Source organism: Myotis nattereri (assembly GCF_964212035.1).
Source record: "Myotis nattereri genome assembly, chromosome: 5".
Taxonomy (NCBI): domain Eukaryota; kingdom Metazoa; phylum Chordata; class Mammalia; order Chiroptera; family Vespertilionidae; genus Myotis; species Myotis nattereri.
Genome location: NC_138080.1, coordinates 18,012,493 through 18,034,602, shown reverse-complemented (window position 1 = coordinate 18,034,602; position 22,110 = coordinate 18,012,493). Strand labels below are relative to the sequence as shown.

At 47.3% G+C, this 22,110-nt stretch overlaps 1 protein-coding gene across 1 annotated transcript in view; it reads left to right on the top strand.

Moving 5' to 3' along the window:
- The window catches only part of GATAD2A (GATA zinc finger domain containing 2A), a 108,124-nt gene that overhangs the window by 71,597 nt on the left and 14,417 nt on the right, over positions 1-22,110 (top strand). The window lies entirely within an intron of this gene.

The following is a 22,110-nucleotide window of genomic DNA, read 5'->3' as shown; positions in this document are numbered from 1 at the left end:
CTGCAGAAAGCAGGTTTTGGTGGGTTATCATGTAGATGGCTGTGAGACCCAGCCCTGGCATCATTGTGCCATCCTGGCGGAGAGACCTGGACATCAGTAGCATGGGGTATGGGTCTCAGGAGGGGGAGTAGTATCCCCTGTCTGTTCCCCTGCTATTTGTTCAACTTGGTACTTTTGGTTTGTAGGAAAACTTGAGTTTTTCATTTGGTCATGCCTTCCTGCTTTTCAGATCTGAGGCTTAGGAAGCCAGGGATGCTATGCTCTGCCTGGATCATTTGGCTGCTGGCAGAGTCAGGAGCCCAGCCCAGGGTACCTCTCATTGCTCCTCTTGGAGGAGGGAACACACTGAGGAGAGGTGGTCTGTGATGTGATCTGTTGGTTTCTCCTTAGTCAGTACTGATTACTTCAAGAGTTACTTTCCTGATCCTCCACTTTTGTAAGGCTCTTAAGGAAAAAGCTTTGAAGAAATACGACTCAATGTACCACTCTATGTTCCCTCAGAAACCTTTTCTCCCTGTAAAGAGAAATTTAGGCCTAGCTCTGCTCCCGCTGTCACCCCCTCTCCAGAGAGCTCTGGTGAGAGGAGTTCTCTCCAGAATGTTCACACCCACGTCTCATGATGTTTCACCTTGGACATGTGGGTGTGGCCATGGCGTCCCAGCCAGCTCTGCAGTCCCTCTGTGATCTATCCTTTGTCTCCCTGGCTGCTTCCCTTGAAAACTCCCCTTCACATCTCTTTGCTCAAGTAGCGGTGGAGGGTAGGGAGGTAGAGAGCTGGGGAAGCTTGGGGCTCTTTGCCTTCTAGTGAGTGTCAACTTATACTCCAGAGGGGCCTCAGCCTGTGGTCTTTGTGTTAAATCCATTTTGGAATCCAGACTGTTGGCATCCTAAGGAGATTGTCTGGCCTGGCACTTCTCATTGAAAATTCTTATCTCCTTGAGATAGATAAGTGGGAAAATCCAATCTCCTCTTATTGGGAAAGCATCATAGGCTGGAGGGATAGTGTGTGCTTTGTGTTTCTGCTACCCAGAAAGGCCTTTTCTGTCTGGTTCTGCTTTCTGCAGCTCCTATTCTAAAGCGGTGGCCTCTCTTAAAGTTTCAGAAATAAAATTGTTACTCCTTTCCCTGTCTCTGACTTGGTTCTCAGCAATGTCTCAGATTGTGAGGATAAGGAGGAGCTTGTTTGTGGAGATCTGTTGGGTCCCTTGCATTCCTGAGCTCCTGGTGTACATTTTTTTCCTGTAATTACTATGCTCCCCTGCAGGGCAGGCCAGTCAGTTGTGAGGGAGAGGTTAAGTTGGAATGAGCTGGAACTCAAACTCAGGTCTTTTTGTTCCAAAGCCTGGGCTGCAGTTGGTCTCTGGGCCTCTTGGTCCCAGATTTTCCCCACTATCCATTGGCTTCCAACCGAAGGGCGTTTAGATGAGGTGACGTTTTCTGAAGTTGATGGCTGTGGTATCTTTTTTTTTTTTAATATATTTTATTGATTTTTTACAGAGAGGAAGGGAGAGAGATAGAGAGTTAGAAACATCGATCAGCTGCCTCCTGCACATCTCCTACTGGGGATATGCCCGCAACCCAGGTACATGCCCTTGACCGTAATTGAACCTGGGACCCCCCAGTCCGCAGGCCGACACTCCATCCACTGAGCCAAACCGGTTTCGGCGGCTGTGGTATCTTTATAACACATAGCGGATGCAAAGGAGCAGGGGACAAAGATTAACCCAGGCACACAGGGCAGGGTCCTCCTTCAGGACGAGAGACACCCCAGGGCATTGTGAACCTGTGAGTGTGGAAAGAGCCCGGCTTTGGAGGCCAGCAAGAAGAGTGGGGGTCAGATCACACTCCCTGACTGACCTTGAGCAGGTGATCTTCTCCTGTGCTTTTTTATTTGTAAAATGGTCTCTGCCTTGCAGGTTGATGGGTGACAGATATGTACCCAGAATCAGCCCTGGTGTACGGCATGTGGTGAGGGAAAAAGTGTTGGCAACAACTGTCCTTCAGTCCTAAGCTTCGCTGAAAACAAGATGTCACATGTGGAGCAGTATTTCCCCGACTTCCCACACAGAATGTTTTATCTAATTCTTAGAGAAATGCAGTTGGGGCTTTTGACAGAATCATAAGATCAAGTTCAGCCCAGAGCCATTCTAAAACTGTAATTCATTCTGGAGTGAGTGGCCACAGTTTTTGTGTTAGATGCAGGCAGTCTTTGGATCCTCGTTGAGGGGATCTGGCTTTGGACATCCCCTTGGGAACACACACACACACACACGCGCGCGCGCGCACGCACACACACGCACACACACACACACACACACTTGACCCTTGAACAGTTGCAGGGAGGGGTGTCTGGGGCATCAATCCCTTGTGCAGTCAAAAACTCGTGTATAACTTTTGACTCCCTCAAAACTTAGTTGTCCCTTAGTATCCAGGGGGGATTGGTTCTAGGATCCAGAATCCAAGGAAGTGCACACTAACAAATGTAAATCCAATCAATAATTGCATTAAGTGGGAATGGTCTAAACACCTGAATCAAAAGGCACAAATTGTCAGAGTAGAACAAAAAGCAATCCAGCTTAATTATATGTTGTCTACAAGAAACACTTAGATCCTTAGGTAAAAGATGGGGAAATATATACCATAAGTAAATATAAGAAAGCTAGAGTGACCAGATTTTATTAGATAAAATAGACTTTAAGCCAACGGGGGCATTTTATAACAGTATATCAGGAAGATACAATAATAGTCATAAATGTATATGCACATAACAGTAGAACCCCAAAATACCTGAGGCATAAGCTGATAGTATTGTTAGTAGAAATAGACAGTTCATCAGTTATAAAGATTTCAATACTCCACTCTCAATAACTGGTAGAATAACTAAACAAAATCAGCATGGCTCTAAAAGACTTGAGCACTGTTGGCCCATTTGGCTAAAGGGCATCTATAGAACACTCCACTTAGTGACTGCAGAATACCTCTTCTCACAAGAACATGGAACATTCTCAGGGTAGACCATGTGCTAGGCCATAAAATAAGTCTCAAGGATGGCTGTAATAAAAAAAAAGACAGATAAGCCCTGGCTGGGTGGCTCATTTGGTTGGAGCATCGTCCCATACACCAAAAAGTTGTGGGTTCAATTCCTAGTCAGGACACATATCTAGGTTGCAGGTTCTATTCCTGTTGGGGCACATATGGGAGGCAACAGATTGATATCTTCTCTCCCCCCACCCCCACCCCCCAAAAAATGATAGATAATAGCAAATGTTGGTGAGGGTGTAGAGTAAGGAACCCTGATACATGGTGGGAATGTAAAATGACAAATAGTTTGATAATTTCTTACAAAGTTAGACATGAACTTACCACATGATTCAGCAATCTGTCCAAGGAATGTACCCAGGAGAAATGAAAACATATGTCTACACAAAGGCAGGTACTTGGATGTCCAAAGCAGCATGATTTGTAATAGCTAAAACATGGAAGCAGTCCACATATTCTTGGGTGAACAAGATATGCTAAGTTTGCATAGTAGATGACTATTCAGAAATGAACAGCACAAATTATCAATACATGCTACAACATGGATGAATGTCAGGCTTGTCATGCCAAGGGAGAGACTCCCAACCCAGACTCTACATATTGTAGAATTGAATCTACGGGGAGTGTCCAAAAAAAGCAAACAGTCTAGAGAGGAGAGAAATTAGTGGCTCCATGGGGTATGGCAGGGGTGGGTGGTAGCAATGATTAACAGCTCATGGTCACAAGGGTACTTTTCGGGGTGATGGAAAACAAAAATCACAGAGGTGGAAGTCGTGAGCCTGTTGGTCTTGCCGAGACCAACCCAAAGGTTGGGCATAGGCTACCCTCCCCCCACCTAAAGTCAGGACTATTAGATAAGGCTGAAGCTGGGATAGCATTGGGTTCTTTGTTTTGTTTTTGTGATAAGTAGAATCTACTCCTTCTAGAGGAGAGTCTTTCTGTCACAAATTGTTGATCTTCAGAAATAATCTGGGACACACACAAGTGAGAACAACTCCGTCACCCCCCCTTTCCCTTGGGTCAAGAAACATTCAAACTCAGTAAAACATGAACCTTGCCTGGCTGGCGTGGCTCAGTGGTTGAGCATCCACAGTTGCAGTTCGATTCAGTCAGGGCATATGCCTGACTTGCGGGCTTGATCCCCAAAGCGGGGGCAGGGGGTGTAGGAGGCAGCCAGTTAACGATTCTCTCTCATTATAGAAACATCAGTTTCTATCTCTCTTTCCCTCTCCCTTCCTCTCTGAAATCAATAAAAAATGTATTAAAAACAACAAGAACAAAAAACATGAACTACTTCTTTAGATGTTTTGCACCTGAAACGTAAGGACTACGTCCCTTGTCACCCTGAGCCTATGTGGGGTGGGGGTTCCATGAATAGTCACCTCCATGTTTCACTGAAAATGTATTTTTGTGTGTGCCTTTTTCTTTTCTTTATATGTATGTATATTTTATTGATTCAGAGAGGAAGGGGGGGGGGAGAGAGAGAGAGAGAGAGAGAGAGAAATATCAGTGATGAGAGAGAATCATTGGTCAGCTGCCTCCTACATGTCCCCTACTGGGGATTGAACCCTAGACCCTTCAGTCCACAGGCAGACGTTCTGTCCACTGAGCCAAACCATGTCCTGGGGACAGAAATGAACTCATCATGCTACTTTCTGGGGTACCATATTATGAAACAACATGCAGAGGCCTTAGGGACTATTTGAGGGTATGGCTCATGGGGGAGGAGGGTCAAAGTCATTGGGTACCTAAGCAGATCATCTCTACTCTCATTTTACTTGGAAGAAAACACAGACAGGGCAGGGGCACACCAAGAGCCCCGTTTCTCCTCAATAGCCTGCTACGTGGACCTTGGATGTGTCACAGGTGTCTTGGTGACTGCCTATACTGCCTTGAGGCAGCCTTGTATCTCCCTCTTCTTTCCCCTTCCCCCATTGAGTCATGCATCTCTTTAGCCCAGGGATGGGACTTCACTTGGACCAAGGGCTTGCCCCTTATGTGGTAGGAGGGGCTACTGTACCCACCGAGAGCCTACTGGAAGCTGGCAGTAGCATCCAGAGTCCTTAGAGGTGTTATTATTGCCTTTTAGTTTTTCTGGCTTTCTACCTCCCTGGTCAGGCATTTAAAAGTTATAACAGATGTAGCATGTACAAAAGTACTGTCTGTTTTCTGGGTCTGCAAAGCAGGGCACTTTTGTTGAAGCTGGTATCCTTGATAACAGAATCACTGTCTCATCTTTCTTTTGAGACCTTGGCATTTACCAAGGGAGTAGTGGGGGGTGACACATCTGTGTAGAGACCAGTCACCTCTTTTGTGCCCAGGAGTCTCATTGACTGGTCATTTGTAATTAAGACAGGGCTTGATGGCCCACAGTGGTGGTGTGTAGGCAGGCACATCATCCACGCACACGTTAACACCCAGGTCTTCTTCCAACGCAAAAATGAATCTGAAAGTAACACGGTAGTGCAGCCATTTGTCTGTAATGTGAGTGTGTGTGATAGCCTGTTCTGTTCTGTGTAGAAATGGGGTCTGAAGGAAAAGGTTTACATCACCCAAGATGACTAAATGCATGGGTCATAGGTAGGGTTTGTTGTTTGGGTGACATTCTTTATAAGTGGCCTCTTGGGGGGCGAAGGATAAAGTAAACACTGGGGCTGCCTGCCCTGGCAAGAGGTAACAGTTGCACACCATGTGAGCCTCTCCTGGTACAGTTTGCATGCATGCATCCACCTGTGTAGTCCAAAGCCTTAGCAGAGTATAGAACAGGGGTGGGCAACCTTTTTGACTCAAGGGCCACAATGGGTTCTTAAACTGGACCGGAGGGCCGGAACAAAAGCATGGATGGAGTGTTTGTGTGAACTAATATAAATTCAAAGTAAACATCATTACATAAAAGGGTACGGTCTTTTTTTTTTTTTTTTTTTTTTTAGTTTTATTCATTTCAAATGGGCTGGATCCGGCCCACGGGCCGTAGTTTGCCCACGGCTGGTATAGAACCTTGTCCTCACCCTATGAAATTCCCTCAAGCCCTCCATGCATTTCCTGGCCTCCCTGACTGGATGCACTCTCCCACGCTAGACATAACCTCTGTTCTTCTCAGACTTCCTACAAATGGCGTCATGCAGTATGTGTTTGGTGGATTCTGGCTTCTCTCTGTGTGCTTTGAGATTCATTCATGGTGTGTATCAGCATTTTGCTGAGCAACTCCTGCGTGGATGTCAGAGTTATCCACTCACCTGTCCATAGACTGCCAGGGCTGGGTAAGCACAGCTGCCATGATCATTCCTGTAGAAGTCTTTACATGGACATTGATCCTCATTTCTCTTGGTCTGTGTTGTTCTAAAGAAACTACCATTTCCCCCAAAATGTCTATGCCATTTTACTCTGGTAGGTGTGGGGGACTGGCCACTTCATTTTCACTTGGTGTCTTCAGTCTTTTTTATTTTTATTTTATTTTTATATTTTTAGAGAAACATCAATTGGTTGCCTCCCTCATGCATCCTGACCAGGAATTGAACCTTGCCACCTTTTTGGTGTACAGGATGATGGTATCTTCAGTCTTTTTAAATCCATACCTGATGATATTTTTTAATTGATTTTTAGAGAGAGTAGAGTGGTGGGGGGAGACATCAATTGGTTGCCTACAGCATGCAACCAAGCCTGCAACTGAGGTATGTGCTCTTGACCGGGAATCAAACCTGAGACCGTCCAAGGGTTGACACTCTAATCACTGAGTAAAACAGGCCACGGAAGTCTTTACAATTTTAGCCAATGGGTTTCCAGAGCGATATGGGTCCGGGTCCTGGCCTACTTGTATGACTATCAGTCTTTTGCCCTTGATAACAGAAGGCTGATTGTTGCTGCACTTGCTGCCTGTCTGGTGATGGGTAGGAGTGCTCGCTGGCCATGTACAAACCTGAGCCCCTACCCACTGTGTTCTCAGGACCATGTGGCACTGCAGCTGTGCCTGGCCTGCTGGCCAGCTGTCTACTGGAATGTGTATCCTTGAGTGAGTTGGGCGAATGTGACACAGCTGTGGGCGTGATGGCTTGGGAAAGGGTCCTGGTTTTCACATAGCCAAGTAGGTGTGGCCCTTACCCTGGTTCATCTGCAGTCTTCCTCACAGGGATTGACCTCCCTGTCTTATGTGAGAGCTTTGGAAGTCCTGCATCCAGAAACCTGTTCGTTCCTTCTGACCATCACTTCTCTGAGTTGGGGCTCCAGCACTCTGGGAGACCCTGTGAAGCTCAGCTCCCTTCCCAGCACCTGTTGTGGTTTGGCTTCTCCCTTTCACTACTGATTCTCTCTCTGCTTCTGGGCAACTTCCAGGAGAGCCCAGGTCTCAGAGAGTTACTCCATCAGCTCCAACTGGAAATCTTAGCCTGCCTGTGTTTTTTATTTTTTATTATTTATTTTTAATTTAAAAAAAATATATGTATATATTTTTTTATATTTTTATTGATTTTTTACAGAGAGGAAGGGAGAGAGATAGAGAGTTAGAAACATCGATGAGAGAGAAACATCGATCAGCTGCCTCCTGCACACCTCCTACTGGGGATGTGCCCGCAACCAAGGTACATGCCCTTGACCGGAATCGAACCTGGGACCCTTCAGTCCGCAGGCCGACGCTCTATCCACCGAGCTAAACTGGTTTTGGCTAAAAAATATATTTTATTGCTTTTTTACATAGAGGAAGGGAGAGGGATAGAGAGTTAGAAACATTGATGAGAGAGAAACATTGATCAGCTGCCTCCTGCACACTACCTACTGGGTATGTGCCTGCAACCAGGGTACATGCCCTTGACCAGAATCAAACCTGGGACCCTTGAGTCCGCAGGCCGACGCTCTATTCACTGAGCCAAACCGGTTAGAGCCTGCTTGTGTTTTTTATTGTGTTCAGAACATGAGAACTGAGAGGTATGTTTCTTTGGAAATCAGTTCCTGATTCCATGCTCTCTTCTCTGCATCAACTGCCACCTCCAAACTTTTGTGGCCTTTCCATCTTCTCATTCTCTGCCTCACCCCTTCCCTTCGGGCTCCTCATCCCAGTTCTCTCTCTGACCATACCTTATTCCAGGTTTGAAATAATTGACATTTGAGGGGTTCACCTGTACTTCTAAAAGTTATTAGATTATTTTGGGATATCAGAGTGACATAGTGTCACTCTGGGCATAGTGTGAGCCGGCCTGGTAGGTAAGGAGCACCATGGATTGTCACTTTTCTGTTGCCTTTATGGCACCCTCCTCTGGCCATGGAGGGGATGGTTTCTCACTGAACAGTGTAAGCCTTCTGGAGATGTCCTGTGTGGTAGCCCTTGTTCATGGTCATCAAGGTAAACACTCTTAAGTGCTTATCCTTCAGCAGCCAGGAATGCTTCTCTTCACACATGTGTGAATTAAGCAGATTTGCAAATTATTTTGAAATTCTTCGGTGTAATTCTGCAATGCAGTTTCTGATACCTCCTCATAGCACATATTCCTGCTCGTGTTTTGTCACATGTTGACAGGCTCCTCACCCTGTTAGTTGGGTCATTTAAACGTTCTACTTGCAGAGATATGTGAGGGAACGTCTCTGACCAGCCAGTCCTCTACTGGGCTGGCTAAAACTGCTCTTAATATGCACGGCTTTTTATCTTGCATCCTGTGATGCGGGGGTGGCAAGTGCACTGGCCAGAGCACTGGGACCGAGGGATCCCACTGTGTCCTTCACAGCCACCTAATCTGGTAAAGGAACAAAATGAAGGGGAGGGCTGTGTAGAGCAGGTGGGAACAGGAGTTATTCCTGGGACCTCCCAAAGGTGTGTGTGACCCCAGGTGGGACAAACAGGGGACACACTAGGAGAGGAGCATTTTCTCAGTGCCCTGAAGGAAAAGGAGAGCTGGCTTGTTTGCAAGAGATTGCCAAGATTTTTCCCGTGAGAAGATTAACACATGAATTGTAATTTGTGAGCCTGAGGGTGGTACCAGCAGGTGGTGGAAAGAGAATGAGGGTGTCTTTCAGCTTGATTCCACTCACCCCCATGTGGCCCAGGACAGTTTACCCCATCCTTAGAACCCACCATCCCTGAGTCGAGGCTGATATTTTATTATTTTATTTATTTATTTATTTTATTTTTATTTTATTGATTTCAGAGAGGAAGGGAGAAAGAAATATCAATGGTAAGAGATAATCATCAATTGGCTGCCTCCTGTATGCCACCCACTGGGCATTTGCCCTGACTGGGAATCAACCATGACCTCCTGGTTCATAGGTCACTCAACCACTGAGCCACGCCAGCCGGACAAGGTTGGTCATTCCTGAGCCTTAGAAGCTCCCAGTGTCATTCAGTAAGGTTTGTCGCAGTGCTAATGGGAAGGAGCCATGGGACTCATGGGTGTCCAAGAGTGAGAGAGGGGAGTATAGGTGGATGGCCACAGACAACTGTGGGAGTAAGGTGGGTGACATGCACAGCCAGGCATCAGCTGCCTTTGAACTTGTTGAGTTCCCTTTGGCCAAGGCAGTCTCAATGCTGGCACCATGCAGGGGCCCACAAGGGGCAGGATGAGTGAGGAGTGTGCGAGGGGTGGAGAGGCGGGAGATATAAACCAGCCCTTGCTGCTTGGCCAGTGTGACTCAGTGGTTGACCTATGGACCAGGAGATCACGGTTAGATTCTCAGGGCACAATCCCCAGTAGAGGGCATGCAGGAGGCAGCTGATCTTATGAACGTTTCTGTCTTTCCCTCTCCCTTCCTCTCTCTGAAATCAATAAAAATATATCAAGGAGAGAAAAAAACCCAGCCCTTGCTGCATTTCCTCTTCCTTGGGTCCCAAGCCATAATACTGCTTATTTTTAGTATTTAATCTTAAAAATAGTTGTGATATAACCACATTGCAAAGCTTCAGGTCTTAGTGAGACCTGGTAGCTTGTAGGGTTCCTCAAAGCAGAGCCTTGACAGCTCTTGGGGAAAAAAACGTCAACACAATGGTACTCTGAGGAGAAGGACCAGTTCAGGCATACCGCATTTTCTTCCTTCAGGAACACTTGGCAGTGCCTATGGTCATTGTGGAACAGAGCAGTCTTGGTGGCACTGTCTGGGGAGCTTACAGCCAGAAATTGGGGTACTTAGGGTTTCAGGTCCCTGGAGCCTTTGGGTTTGGTCAGAGTTGGGGCCTGAGAAGGCCCAGGGTGGTGGGAGCAGGGTGGCTGTCTGGCTGGGAAGGTCAGGCCCTGGAGTGCCCTCTGGAGGGGGAAGAGGTGGTGTTCTGGGCCTGGGTAGAGCTGAGGAACACCTGGACTTGAGGATGGAGGTGGACCTGTTGGGAAAGAGAGAAAATACCTTTGCCTGGAAAGTAGCAGTCTGTGGAGAGTGGGGCATCAGGTGCAGGGTAGTGTACTAGCAATGGGAGTTTGTGCTTGGTCTCCCAATCTGCAGGCGCACAGTGTCAGAGCGGAGCTGCCCTGGGAAATGCCAGTATCTGTGCATTGAGTAACGGCAGGGCCTATACAGTCGCTGCTTTAAAGGCCACAAGAACAGGGTTACCAAGTTTTGTTGCTTTATAATTGAGAAGATTTTATAGGGAAATTACAGTGTATCTGTGGGGTGAGTCCTATTAAATTTTTAGTATCTCTCTCTCTCCAAAATATAACTTCAAGAAAAAGTCCATGTGTCAGGAGGCCCTCACTCAGGAGCCTTTGCTCAGACTGGCATCTGCCACAGGGATGGGAAACCCTTTGCCACAAGCACTGGCACAGCCCCTTTACCATCTCTAGTACCCAGAGAACATTGGTGTTGAAAATATCTGTTGATGCCCTAGCTGGTTTGGCTTAGTGGATAGAGCGTCAGCCTGTGGACTGAGCAGTCCTGGGTTTGATTGCGGTCAAGGGCACATGCCCGGGTTGTGGGCTCAACCCCCAGGAGGGGCCTTGATGACTCTTCATCATTGGTGTCTCTCTCTCTCTCTCTCTCTCTCTCTCTCTCTCTCTCTCTCTCTCTCTCTCTTCCTTCCTCTTTGAAATCAATAAAAATATTTTTTTTAAAAGAAAGTGTTGACAATATTAATTCATCTAATAAAGATGACAATGTTATTCATTTAATAAAGATGACCCATTATTACATGGCAGCATAAATAACATTTTTTTATGAGAAATAACTATTCTGCAAGTTTAATTACTTTGCTTAGTAAGTAGACAGCTGGATTCTCATATCTCTTCAGCAACCAATTTCTTGTGATATGTTGTTAGGGTTAAAGCCTGTGAAAAAAACCCAGCTTCACACAGAACATTTGGGGCACTGAGGTGTTTGGTTAGTCTTTTTAGATAATTGTGTATTTCTTCCTTTAATGGAACGCTAAAACAAAGTGGCCGCTCCCTAACAGAGCGGTTCTCAACCTGTGGGTCGCGGCCCCTTTGGGGGTCAAAAGACCCTTTCACAGGGGTTGCCTAAGACCATCAGAAAACACATATATAATTATATATTGTTTTTGTGATTAATCACTATGCTTTAATTATGTTCAATTTGTAACAATGAAAATACATCCTGCATATCAGATATTTACATTAGGATTCATAACAGTAGCAAAATTACAGTTAAGTAGCAACGAAAATAATTTTATGGTTGGGGGTCACCACAACATGAGGAACTGTATTAAAGAGTTGCGGCATTAGAAAGGTTGAGAATCACTGCCCTAACAGTTAGTTGCACTATAGACTCTTAAACCTTTTTAGTGAACTTCCTGTACTTGGTTACATTAAAGTCCACCAGTCTTTTTTTTTTTTTTTTTTTTAATATTTTATTGATTTTTTTTTTACAGAGAGAAAGGGAGAGAGAGAGTTAGAAACATTGATCAGCTGCCTCCTGCACATCTCCCACTGGGGATATGCCCGCAACCCAGGTACATGCCCCCGACCAGAATTGAACCTGGGACCCTTCAGTCCGCAGGCCGACGCTCTATCTACTGAGCCAAACCGGTTTCGGCCACCAGTCTTTTTTGCATTTTGAACAGAATAATCTTTTTTTTAAAAAAAGTACATCCTAATTTTAGGATCATTTTAGATTTACAGAAAGGTTGCAAAGATTCTGCTCACCCTATCCCAGTCTCCCCATTGTTAATAGGTTACTGTGGAACTGAACACCCACATGTTGCTATTAACTAAAGTCTATAATCTATTCAGATTTCCTTTTTTTTTTACCTTTTCTGTCCCAGGATCCTTGTTACATTTAGTTTCCTTAGGCTCCTCTGGGCTGAGATAGTTTCTCAGACTCCCCCCCCCACCCCTTTTAAATACATATTTTTTTATTGATTTCAGAGAGGAGATAGAAATATCAATGATGAGACAGAATCATCCATAGGCTGCCTCCTGCATGGCCCCACTGGGGATCACAACAGGGCATGTGCCCTGACTTGGAATTGAACTGTGACTTCCTGGTTCATAGGTCAATGCACGCCAGTCGGGCTCAGCCTTTCCTGATTTGATGACCTGGACAGTTTTGAGTACCATTGAGGTATTTTGTAGGATGCCCTCAATAGGGATTTGTGTTTTCTTATGTTTGGACTGGGGTGATGGGTATGTGGAGGGTGAGGAAGACCAGAGGTGAGGCACCCTTCTCTGTACATTGTGTCTGGGGCACATACCATCAATATGACTTTTTTTAAAAAATTGATTTTGGAGAGGGAGAGAGAGATAGAAACATCAATGATGAGAGAGAATCATTGATTAGCTGCCTCCTGCATGCCCCCAACTAGGGATCAAGCCTGAAACCTGGGCATGTGCCCTGACTGGGAATTGAACTGTGATCTCCAGGTTCATAGGTTGACGCTCAACCACTGAGCCATGCCAGCTAAGCGAATGTGACTTTTCACTGATGTTGACCTTGATCCCCTGGTGGAGGTGGTGTCTGTCAGATGTCTCCCATGTAAAGCTTCTCTCTTGCCTTTTTGTGTGCTACCCACTTTGGAAGGAAGTCACTATTTACAGCCCATAGTGACCATTCCCCCTCTTCAAGGTTGTAGCATCTGCATAGATTACTTGATATTCTTCTGCCTGGGAAATATGTCTCTTCTCCTCCTGAATGATTTTTTTATTGTTTGATTTTTGTGGTATCATTGAACATTAGAAAATACTGGTTTACTTGCTTGTTGAGATCTTTCAGATACAGTTGACCCTTGAACAACATGGGTTTGCACTGTGTGAGTCCACTTATACATAGATGTTTTTCATTAACATATAGTACTGTAAATGTCTTTTTATATGATCATCTTGATTTTTACTCTAGCTTACTTTATTGTAAGAATATAGTATATGATACATATGGCATACAAAATATGTGTTAATTGACTATCTGTTTGACATCTGTATTGACTGTCGGTATGTTATCTGTATGACATCCAGTCAACAGTAGGTTATTTATTAGTAGTTAAAGTTTTAGGAAGTCAAAAGTTACATGTGGATTTTTTATTGTTCAGGGGGCAGTGCTCCTAACCCCTGAGTTGTTCAAGGGTCAACTCTACTGACACATTTAATTTTCAGTATTGTAGAATCAGATTAGTTCATCTCTGATATGTTGGGAAGCTGTTGGGCTCATAGAGGCAAACACTAGTTTTTCAAAATTCTATCTTGTCACAGAATATTAAAAAGACTCTAACTCGAGGGCTGGGGTGGTTGAACATTGATCTGTGAACCAGGAGGTCACGGTTCTGTTCCCTGTCAGGGCACATGTCCATGCTTTGGACTTGATCCCCAGTGGGGAGGCATGCAGAAGGCAGCCAATCAGTGGTTCTTTATAAGGGCATTGCCCATAGCGTGACAACACTGACTCCTGGCATAGTTTGGCACTGCTGTCCCACCTTGGCGAAAAAAGCAGATGTTGTCTCCGTGTTACAACCTGGCAGAGCCCCTGGAGGGGTCCCAAGGACCAATTTGGGGAACTGCTAGTAGCCCAGTGTTATGCAGAGGAGCACAGGCAAATCGTTTCTGGCTGTCCAGCGTGGGCAGAGTCAGGATGCCCAGCAGGGTCTGTGCTTATGTCTCCAGCAGCACAATGGTTGATGGCCTGCTGGGGTCAGACAGTGGAAGGAAGAGAAACCCTCAGCCTGAGACCTTGGCCCTAGGGACCTCGAGTTGCAGGGCGGGTGATCAGATGAGTCAGTTCAGAGCAGAGAAAGTGATGGGGTTGCCTCACCTGTGCACATTGCATTCTGCAAGGATCTGGAAGAAAGGCAGGGTCACTGTCTTTTGACTAGATGCTTTTTTTTTTTTGTATCTTTTACATTTCATGACACCCCCTTGAAGTCAGCAGCATTCATTCTGAAGATGAAGAAACCAAGATTCATTGAGGTTTGGGGCCAGGTTCCCACAGCCAGAGAGGTACACCTGCCCCCCCCCCCCCCCCCCCCGGTCCTCCTGTATGACCTGGGTGGCTGACCTGTGTGGAGTCCCTTGGCTGCTGGGCTCAGAGTAGCTGGAGCAGGTCTAAGCATGTGAGGGTTGGGGAACAGGTGAGCCTGAAAGGATTTGCCTGTGGAAGGTGGGCAAGGATTCAGCAGTTTGAATTAGGTATTTAAAGGGAGGCAAAGTGTGTGCTTTCCATTTATCACAAAAGTTTGTGGTTAGTACAAACTAGGAAGCCGTGCTTGTTGCTCATGTGTGGTTTTCACCTGCACATAGGTGACCCTTCTCTTGCTATATGTTGGTGAGGAAGCCGGCATCCCAAAATGTGGGTTTGGGTTCATCTGATGTCTGGAGTCCCTCTGAGCTGGAGAGTGCTCCTGGGTTCTCTTTATGTCCTCCTTGGTGGAAGATTGGCCTAACATGTGGTTAGGGAACAGAGGAAAGAGTGGACACTAGCATTGATGCTGTGGCCAACAGTCTGGGTTTGATGTTTGTTTTTCTTTTACTCTTCCAAGGTCCTGGCCCTTTGGGAGCCTGGATTCCCAAGTGCCAAAATCCTACCTAGTTTCATCAGGCAGATGGTCATCCATGTGTAATGAGAGTTGTTTCTCAGTCAAGTTTGAGACCCCGTCTATGTCCTCACAGTCATTTCTATGCTACTTCAGGGACTTTATATGCAGATGCTGCTGGCTGTCTAGGATCCTTCAAGTATGAATAAAAACACTTCTCCCTTTAATCTAGTATAAAAATTGTGTTTGGTAACTCAAGGTAGAGACGTCAGAGTTGAAAGTCACATGGGACCCATCCTCTCCCACCTTATACTAGTACTCTCTGCAGGCCACAGGCATGTGACCTGGGAAAATCATTCCATTCAGACTACTATTCACTTGTGGATGGGTGTAACAGTCGAACAGCTGCGAGGATTACATGGACGAGTGCATCTTGATGGTTGGCACAGGGCTGGCCATTATAAAGAATCAGTATATGTCCTGGGCGATTTTTCCAAACCTTACATATATCAGCTTTTCAGTTCTATGACTGGTCATTTCCAATAAGTGTCTCTTCCTGAATTTTTGAACAGAGTGTGCTGCACTGGATTTAATCTCCCTGGTGGTGTTGAATCCTGGCTGGACCGGTCAGGATCGTGCTGAAGTGACTCCTTGGGTGGGACCTGGCCCTGCAGGCTACCTTGTTACTGTTTGGTGTTGGGGTCTTTCCATGGGGCCACTGCCAGCTGTTGGCTCAGGGGGTCCTCTCTTTGGCTTGTCTGTACATCTCTCGGCGACTCTTCACACCCGGAAACTGGCCCCTATCACTGCTTCCAGTCACAGTGAGGTGCTCTTGGCCTTCCTGGCCAGGATTTGTAACTTTCAGGGGTTCCTTTGTTCCTAAAAGGAGCCCCCGAAAGATAGGCTGGATGTCTCCTGACCTTGCTGATGGCATAGTGCTCCTCTGCTCTTGCCATGTGCCCTGGGATTGCCCATCTCTGTACTGGAGATCTTAAAGGGGGGATTGGGCGCACAGGCCAGAGCCTGGCCACACATGCTCCCTCCTCTTCTCCTGATAATGTTCAGCTGTAGCTGTGGCAGGGCAGGTGCACTGTAATGGCATCCCAGAGTGATAGTCAGACCTGAAGTCTCCAGGAAGAATGATGGCTAGGTTTCAAAAATCCCATTGCAGCTGCTCACCTCCATGGCCTTTGTGGCCAAGAAGCAAAATGTGTTCTGACTTCCAGGCCCCCACAAAGCAGGCTTTTCTCTTGACATCCCAGCCAACAGGGTTTCAAGTTACAGTGCTGGGAGAAGTAGCAGTGGATGCCAAGAAGGGATTCAAGCAGAGGGGTGAGAAGTAGGCTGGTGGGCTCCAAGGGCTGTAAGGGTTTGGGGAGGGGACCAGGCACCCCTCCCCCTATGGGGCAGGCAGGACGTGGACTGTGGGGCACAATCTGTGTCTGGGCAGCAGAGCTTCCTGTTTAGTCACATCAAATGTTTCTGAGTGAATGGTATCCCTTGGAAAAGGAGGGTGGGGTTCCAGTGAGCAGCCTCCATGTCCAGGTGGCCATGAAAGGCCCCAGAAATGTGTGTCTGTCAAGACACCCAGTTCTCAGGGGCCTGCCAGTAAGATGGTGCCAGATGGTAGGACTACCCAGGAACTGGTGATACCTCTTATTTTCTCGTAGGTCTTTTCTAGAACTGTTTCTGGAATTGTGGGGGTGGAGGGGTGCTCATTGGATTAAGCATGGAATTGCTTTTGGCTGTGACTCATATCACTCCAGGTTGTATCTGAAGGTGGTGGCTCATAGGCTTGAGGATGGCCCCTCCTTTTCTGTGGGACTTTCTCCTCACCCTCTTTGCTGGGCAGCTCTGATCTCTTGCTCGGTCTTCCTGGAACTCCATGTCTATCTTATTCCAAGTTCTGTATCTGCCACAGGAGATACATGTGTGGAGAACTGCACTGGTCCCTTTGGGGGGCTTTGAGAGTCAGCAGGGGTGGCTACTAGGAACCCCCCTTGTCTCTCCCTACTCTATCCCAGGGTAATGTCTAGGATAGATGGCCTCTGTTGGGGACAGTCTGAGGGAGGACAAGGAGTTAACGTGGTGTGGGCTAACTCCCTGTTGACCCCATTATCTTAGTGGTTTAAAGTAATGATGTATTGGTTTGTAATGGTCTGTTGGGTCTCCTGGTTGTCTGGTCCCAGCAGGGCACTGCTTCTTGGGCTCTTGTTCTTGCAGTTCACGTTAGCTGAGCTGGATGACTGGTGGCTTTGTCACTCACATGGGATGGCTAGGCTCATCTCCATGGCTGTCTCTGACCCTCAGAGACCCTCTTTCCATGAAGCTAGCTTGGCATCCTACACCAGGGTGGTCTCGGGAACTGCAGTACCTGGGCCTTCGTGGGCTCACTCTAGGGGCCCAAGTAGGAGCTGCAAGGTTCCTGTGGCCTTGCCTCAGAAGCTTGCAGTGTTGCTTCCTCCACGTTCCTGCAGAGAGAGCAAGTCACAAAACCAGCCCAGGTCATGGGAACAGGACTAGATGGAGTGTGAGCACAGTCAAGGGTCAGCTGGAATGAGCGCCTTTACAGGGCTTTCAAGGCTGGGCTGATGACTTCATCAGGGTGGAGTGCTGGTTCTCTACAGGGTTTTGTCAACCACGAGTAATTGGGGCTTCCTCTTAACATCCACCAGAATCCTGGACTCACAGGCTAGAGGTTGGACTTCCAGGGCCTGTGTCCTGAACAGACACATAACCCAGAATTCAGAAATCCTTTTAAGTGAATTTACACATCCTTTAGCAACACAGCATCGATTGTGCCTGTGGACATAGTCACCCACATGTGCAAGATCATTAGTCACTCTACAGGTATTGCTGAGTTTCTTGTGGACTTACAGACCCCATCCTGGAACCAGGTGCCAGGGAAGAGGAGGAAATGGGCGTGTGCCAATCCTGTTACCTGAAAACCCACTATGTCAGACCATACTGTAGCTGCTGGGACAGTTGCTCACAGAACAGACACAATTCCTGCCCTCGCAGGTTTGAGAATATTTAAATGCTAGTCACCTCAGTAGCCTATTGTGTGCCAAGCTTGCATTCACAGTGAGCAGCCTCTTAATGCTTCAGGAAAGGTCTGGACTCCGATTTCCTGACAGCTTCCTAAGTTATCTGAGCAACTCTGAGGGGCAGCTGAGCTGAAACCCCTGTTCCTGTCCTTGTAGGAGGCACAGAGGGGAGGGAAGTATCTTGCCCTAGGCTCCTCCACTTGCAAGAGGCAGGATCAAGTGAGACCACGGGTGGTTTATGGGAGAATGACAGCAACACTCGCCCCCTTCCCCAATGTGCAAGCTTGGTGCACAGTGCCCACTCATGGTAGGCCTTTGTGAGCATGGCCATGGGCTCTGGGAGGAGGGCCTGTGGTCCCTCTGCCACTCCTAGCCAGTGTGGCACTAGGAGAAGATTCCTGCTCTTCTGGTTCTAGGGAGGAGGGGAGCCTCACCCCCTCTTCTGAGTCCATAGAATCACGTCAGGACTGGACTCTTGTTTTGTCTTTTGCTTGTTGGGTCATCCTGGGAACATCCAGTACCCGGGCCTTCTAGAGACAGGCTATAAGTAGAGCCATAGGGCCCTGGCCACTGTTCTGTGACTACCTGTAGCCCTAGCTTGGGGTGGGACAACCCAGGGACCTTTGGGGGCACAAAAGGTTTGAAGTGCATCTTGTGAAGGAGGACATGGGGTGGGGGGGGGGGTGAAAGGAATGGTGGTGAAGGTCAGAGCCCAAGACAGAATGATCCCATGGTATAGAGACTGGTGGGACTGGTTGGGGTGGATAAGATTTGGCTTGGCCTGGGAGGTGTGAATGGGTTCCAATGGGAGGAATGCCCTGGGGCCCAGGTTGGGGTTTTGCAGAAGGAGCAGGTAAGGCTGGTGCTGACCTAGCAACTCCTCACCCCACCTTTAACCACAACTAGCAGCCACCTGCTTCTGGACCCTGCTGCTGGGCCAGAGAGTTGCAGAGAAGAAGGTTCTGGCAGGGAATAGCTGGTTGCCGCTGGCCCTAAGGAGGAATTTGTTGTCCTGAGGCCTTATTGGGCCCAGTCATTCCCAGCTCCCCTAGTGTGTGCGGGGATCTCAGGGGTTTTGTTAAAATGCAGGCTTAGATTGAGCAAGCTGTAGGGCAGCAAGATGCTACATTTCTATAAGCCCTGGAGAAGCTGCCCAGCTAGCTGCTCCTGAGCTGAGGTGCGTAGTGGTCCTGTCCCTCTTGGTAGATCCTAAGGACAGAACCACCTTTTTATCCAGGGGTTTATCCTCACTGCTTGGCACTACACCTACTTCTTAGGTGAGCGTTCAGCAAAAAAGAGTTGAGTGACTGAATGGATAAATGCACGAGTGTAGATGAAGCACTCTTTCCCCAACATCAGGCAGCTTCATTCAGAGAACAAAGGTCAGAGTTTGTGAGGACTGTTTCTGCATTCCCTCTATGAGACTGCTTCCCCTGGCACAAGTAGGGTGGGGGTGGAGGTGGAGGGGCAGAGTACACTAAATACTAACCTCACACTGACCTCTGGCTGGTGAACACCTGCGACAGTAGCCTGGCGTTGTGGACGCAGGATCCTGTTATAAGTTAAGTTTACAATCCCGTTCTTACCTCCAGAAAACTTGAGGGGGTTATGTGTTTTGCCAGAGACTGCCCAAGGAGGATGCGGTAGTGAGACCATTTTCTCTGATTACAGCCTGGCCTGCGTCCAGTGATTTTTCATAGGTCATATAAAATCTCTTGATCACAATATTTTACAAAGGGGTTCCCAAGATGGGCAGGATGGGCTTATTGGATTTGCCCTGAAGTCTTGTAGCTTCCAAATAAACTCGGTGCCCAGGTGACTGCCTTGGACTGAAGCAGTATACCTGGCCATGCCACTGTCCCTCTAGCACAGCGGTTCTCAACCTGTGGGTCGCGACCCCTTTGGGGGTCGAACGACCCTTTCACAGGGGTCGCCTAAGACCATCGGAAAACACATATATAATTACATATTGTTTTTGTGATTAATGACTATGCTTTAATTATGTTCAATTTATAACAATGAAATTGGGGGTCACCACAACATGAGGAACTGTATTAAAGGGTCACGGCATTAGGAAGGTTGAGAACCACTGCTCTAGCATGTTGGGCTAGCTAGACTCTGCTTTTGTTCCCCTGGTCTAAATGGTTCTATAATTTAAAACAATTAAAAAAAAAAAAAAGAATGTCCATGTTAAACTTGATTCTGTATCAAAGAGGCATTCTTTTCTCTGAATTAAAAGAACTCTTTGGGAAGGAACTGAGAGGCGTGAAGCACCCTTGTTTTAAAGATGGAGCTTAGGAAGGTTTTTCATGTTGGAAACTAGAGGGGCTGGTGGCCCTCTGTTTGGAAGTGACCCAGTCTCTGTAACATACCATAGTCTCTGGGGGTGGACACCACACAGGAATTGCCCGCCAGCCTGGCAGCTCCAGGGTGAACTGGGTGCCTCCATTTTCTGAAAAACACCTGAACCCTACCTCACTTCTCAAAATGAAGGCTGCTTGTCACAAACTGGTTAGAACTGGCTGTTGCCATGGTTTTCACAAGGACGGCACAGTTAAAGGGTCACATGACCAAGGAGGGAAATGCCTTTGTCACGTGACTTTTTGGTGGCCTGATTAGCATACAGGAAGTTCACTTCCTGCTGGGATGCTAAGTGATCTTTGATGGGAGGTGATGTCATCTCTTGGATGAGTTATTGATTAATGTCAGTCTAAGATGGGACCTAGGAGTGCTGTGGTCAGAGTGGCCATCTCGGAGCTGCAGCTTCCAGATGGTCTGGTTCCCTCACCCTGCCCTCTTCCCTCAGGCCAATTTCTTTCTTTCTTTTTTTTTTTTTACATTTCACCCTCCGAAGAAGTGCACACCCTCACTGAGATGATAAAAAGAGATAAATCCCTGTAGATCACCCTCATCTCAGCACACACTTCCTTAGAAAGTGCCTGCAGTCTGTAACTCTAGATGTGGTTCTGCCTGGGCTGCTGCCCCGCCTGCCTGCAGCCACCTAGGGTCCAGGATCCAGGAGAGTCAGTGAATCCTCAGCGTCGAGTCCTCTGTGAATGTGCAGCTCACACCAGGGACAGCAAAGGTGGTTTAATGGGCTATTAAGCAGCAGTTCTCTATAACTCTGCCCCTGCTTTGCTGGGGTGTAGTGGAAGGAGTGGGACAACTTCCAGCTGTTACTCAGTTAACTTTATCAAGTTTGTTCTCTGGGCAACAGTGCCACCTAGCGGACGAGTTTGGTGCTTGGTTGATTTTGCTGCTGAGGGAAAGATTTGATTCTTTCAACAAGACTTGAAGCCAGATCTGAAGGGAATGTTTACATTGTGCCCTCAGCAAATGGAGCTGCTTAGTTGGGGGCAAAGTGCCATCTCTGGGACCCTTTGATCCTGTGTATAAGGTCAGTGACACCATAGCAGAGGCTCAGATGTGCATGTATGTCTTAGGAGACTTGGGTATGGACAGGGTTTGCGTAAGAGGGCGAGAGTAATGGCAGGGGTGGGTAGCCTTGGCACCAGACCAGTTCACCCACTGTTAGAGCATGGTGGATAGAGGTTGCTGGAAACCAGTTTGTGAGCAGATTAGGTAGGGGAGGAGCACCCAGATTTGCAAGATAAAATGTGTTCTGTATTCTAGTCTATTTCAAAACATGTAGCCACGTTGCCACTGGGAGGTTGAAGGGGCCACTTGTGGTCCAGGAAGGACCTCAGCCAGTATCCAGGGCCATGTGTTTGTTTGTTTGTTTGTTTTATATTAATCCTCACCCAAGGATATTTTTCCCATTGATATCTTTAGAGAGAGGGGAAGGGAGAAAGGCGGGGGCGGGGGGGGGGGGACATTGATGTGAGAGACACATTGAATGGTTGCCTCCTGCACACCCTCTGACCGGGTCTGGGGTTTGAACCTGCAACCCAGGTATGTGTCCTTGACCAGGAATCGAACCCATGACTCTTCAGTGCACTGGCCGAGGCTCTAACCACTGACATTTATGTTTGTTTGCTTGTTTTCTTTTTTGTTAACCTGAGGATATTTTTTTCCATTGCTTTTCAGAGAGAGTGGAAAGGAGGGAGTGGGGGAGAGAAACATGGATGTGATGTGAGAGATACATCAACTGGTTGCTCCCGCATGTGTCCCAACCAGAGGTGGGGA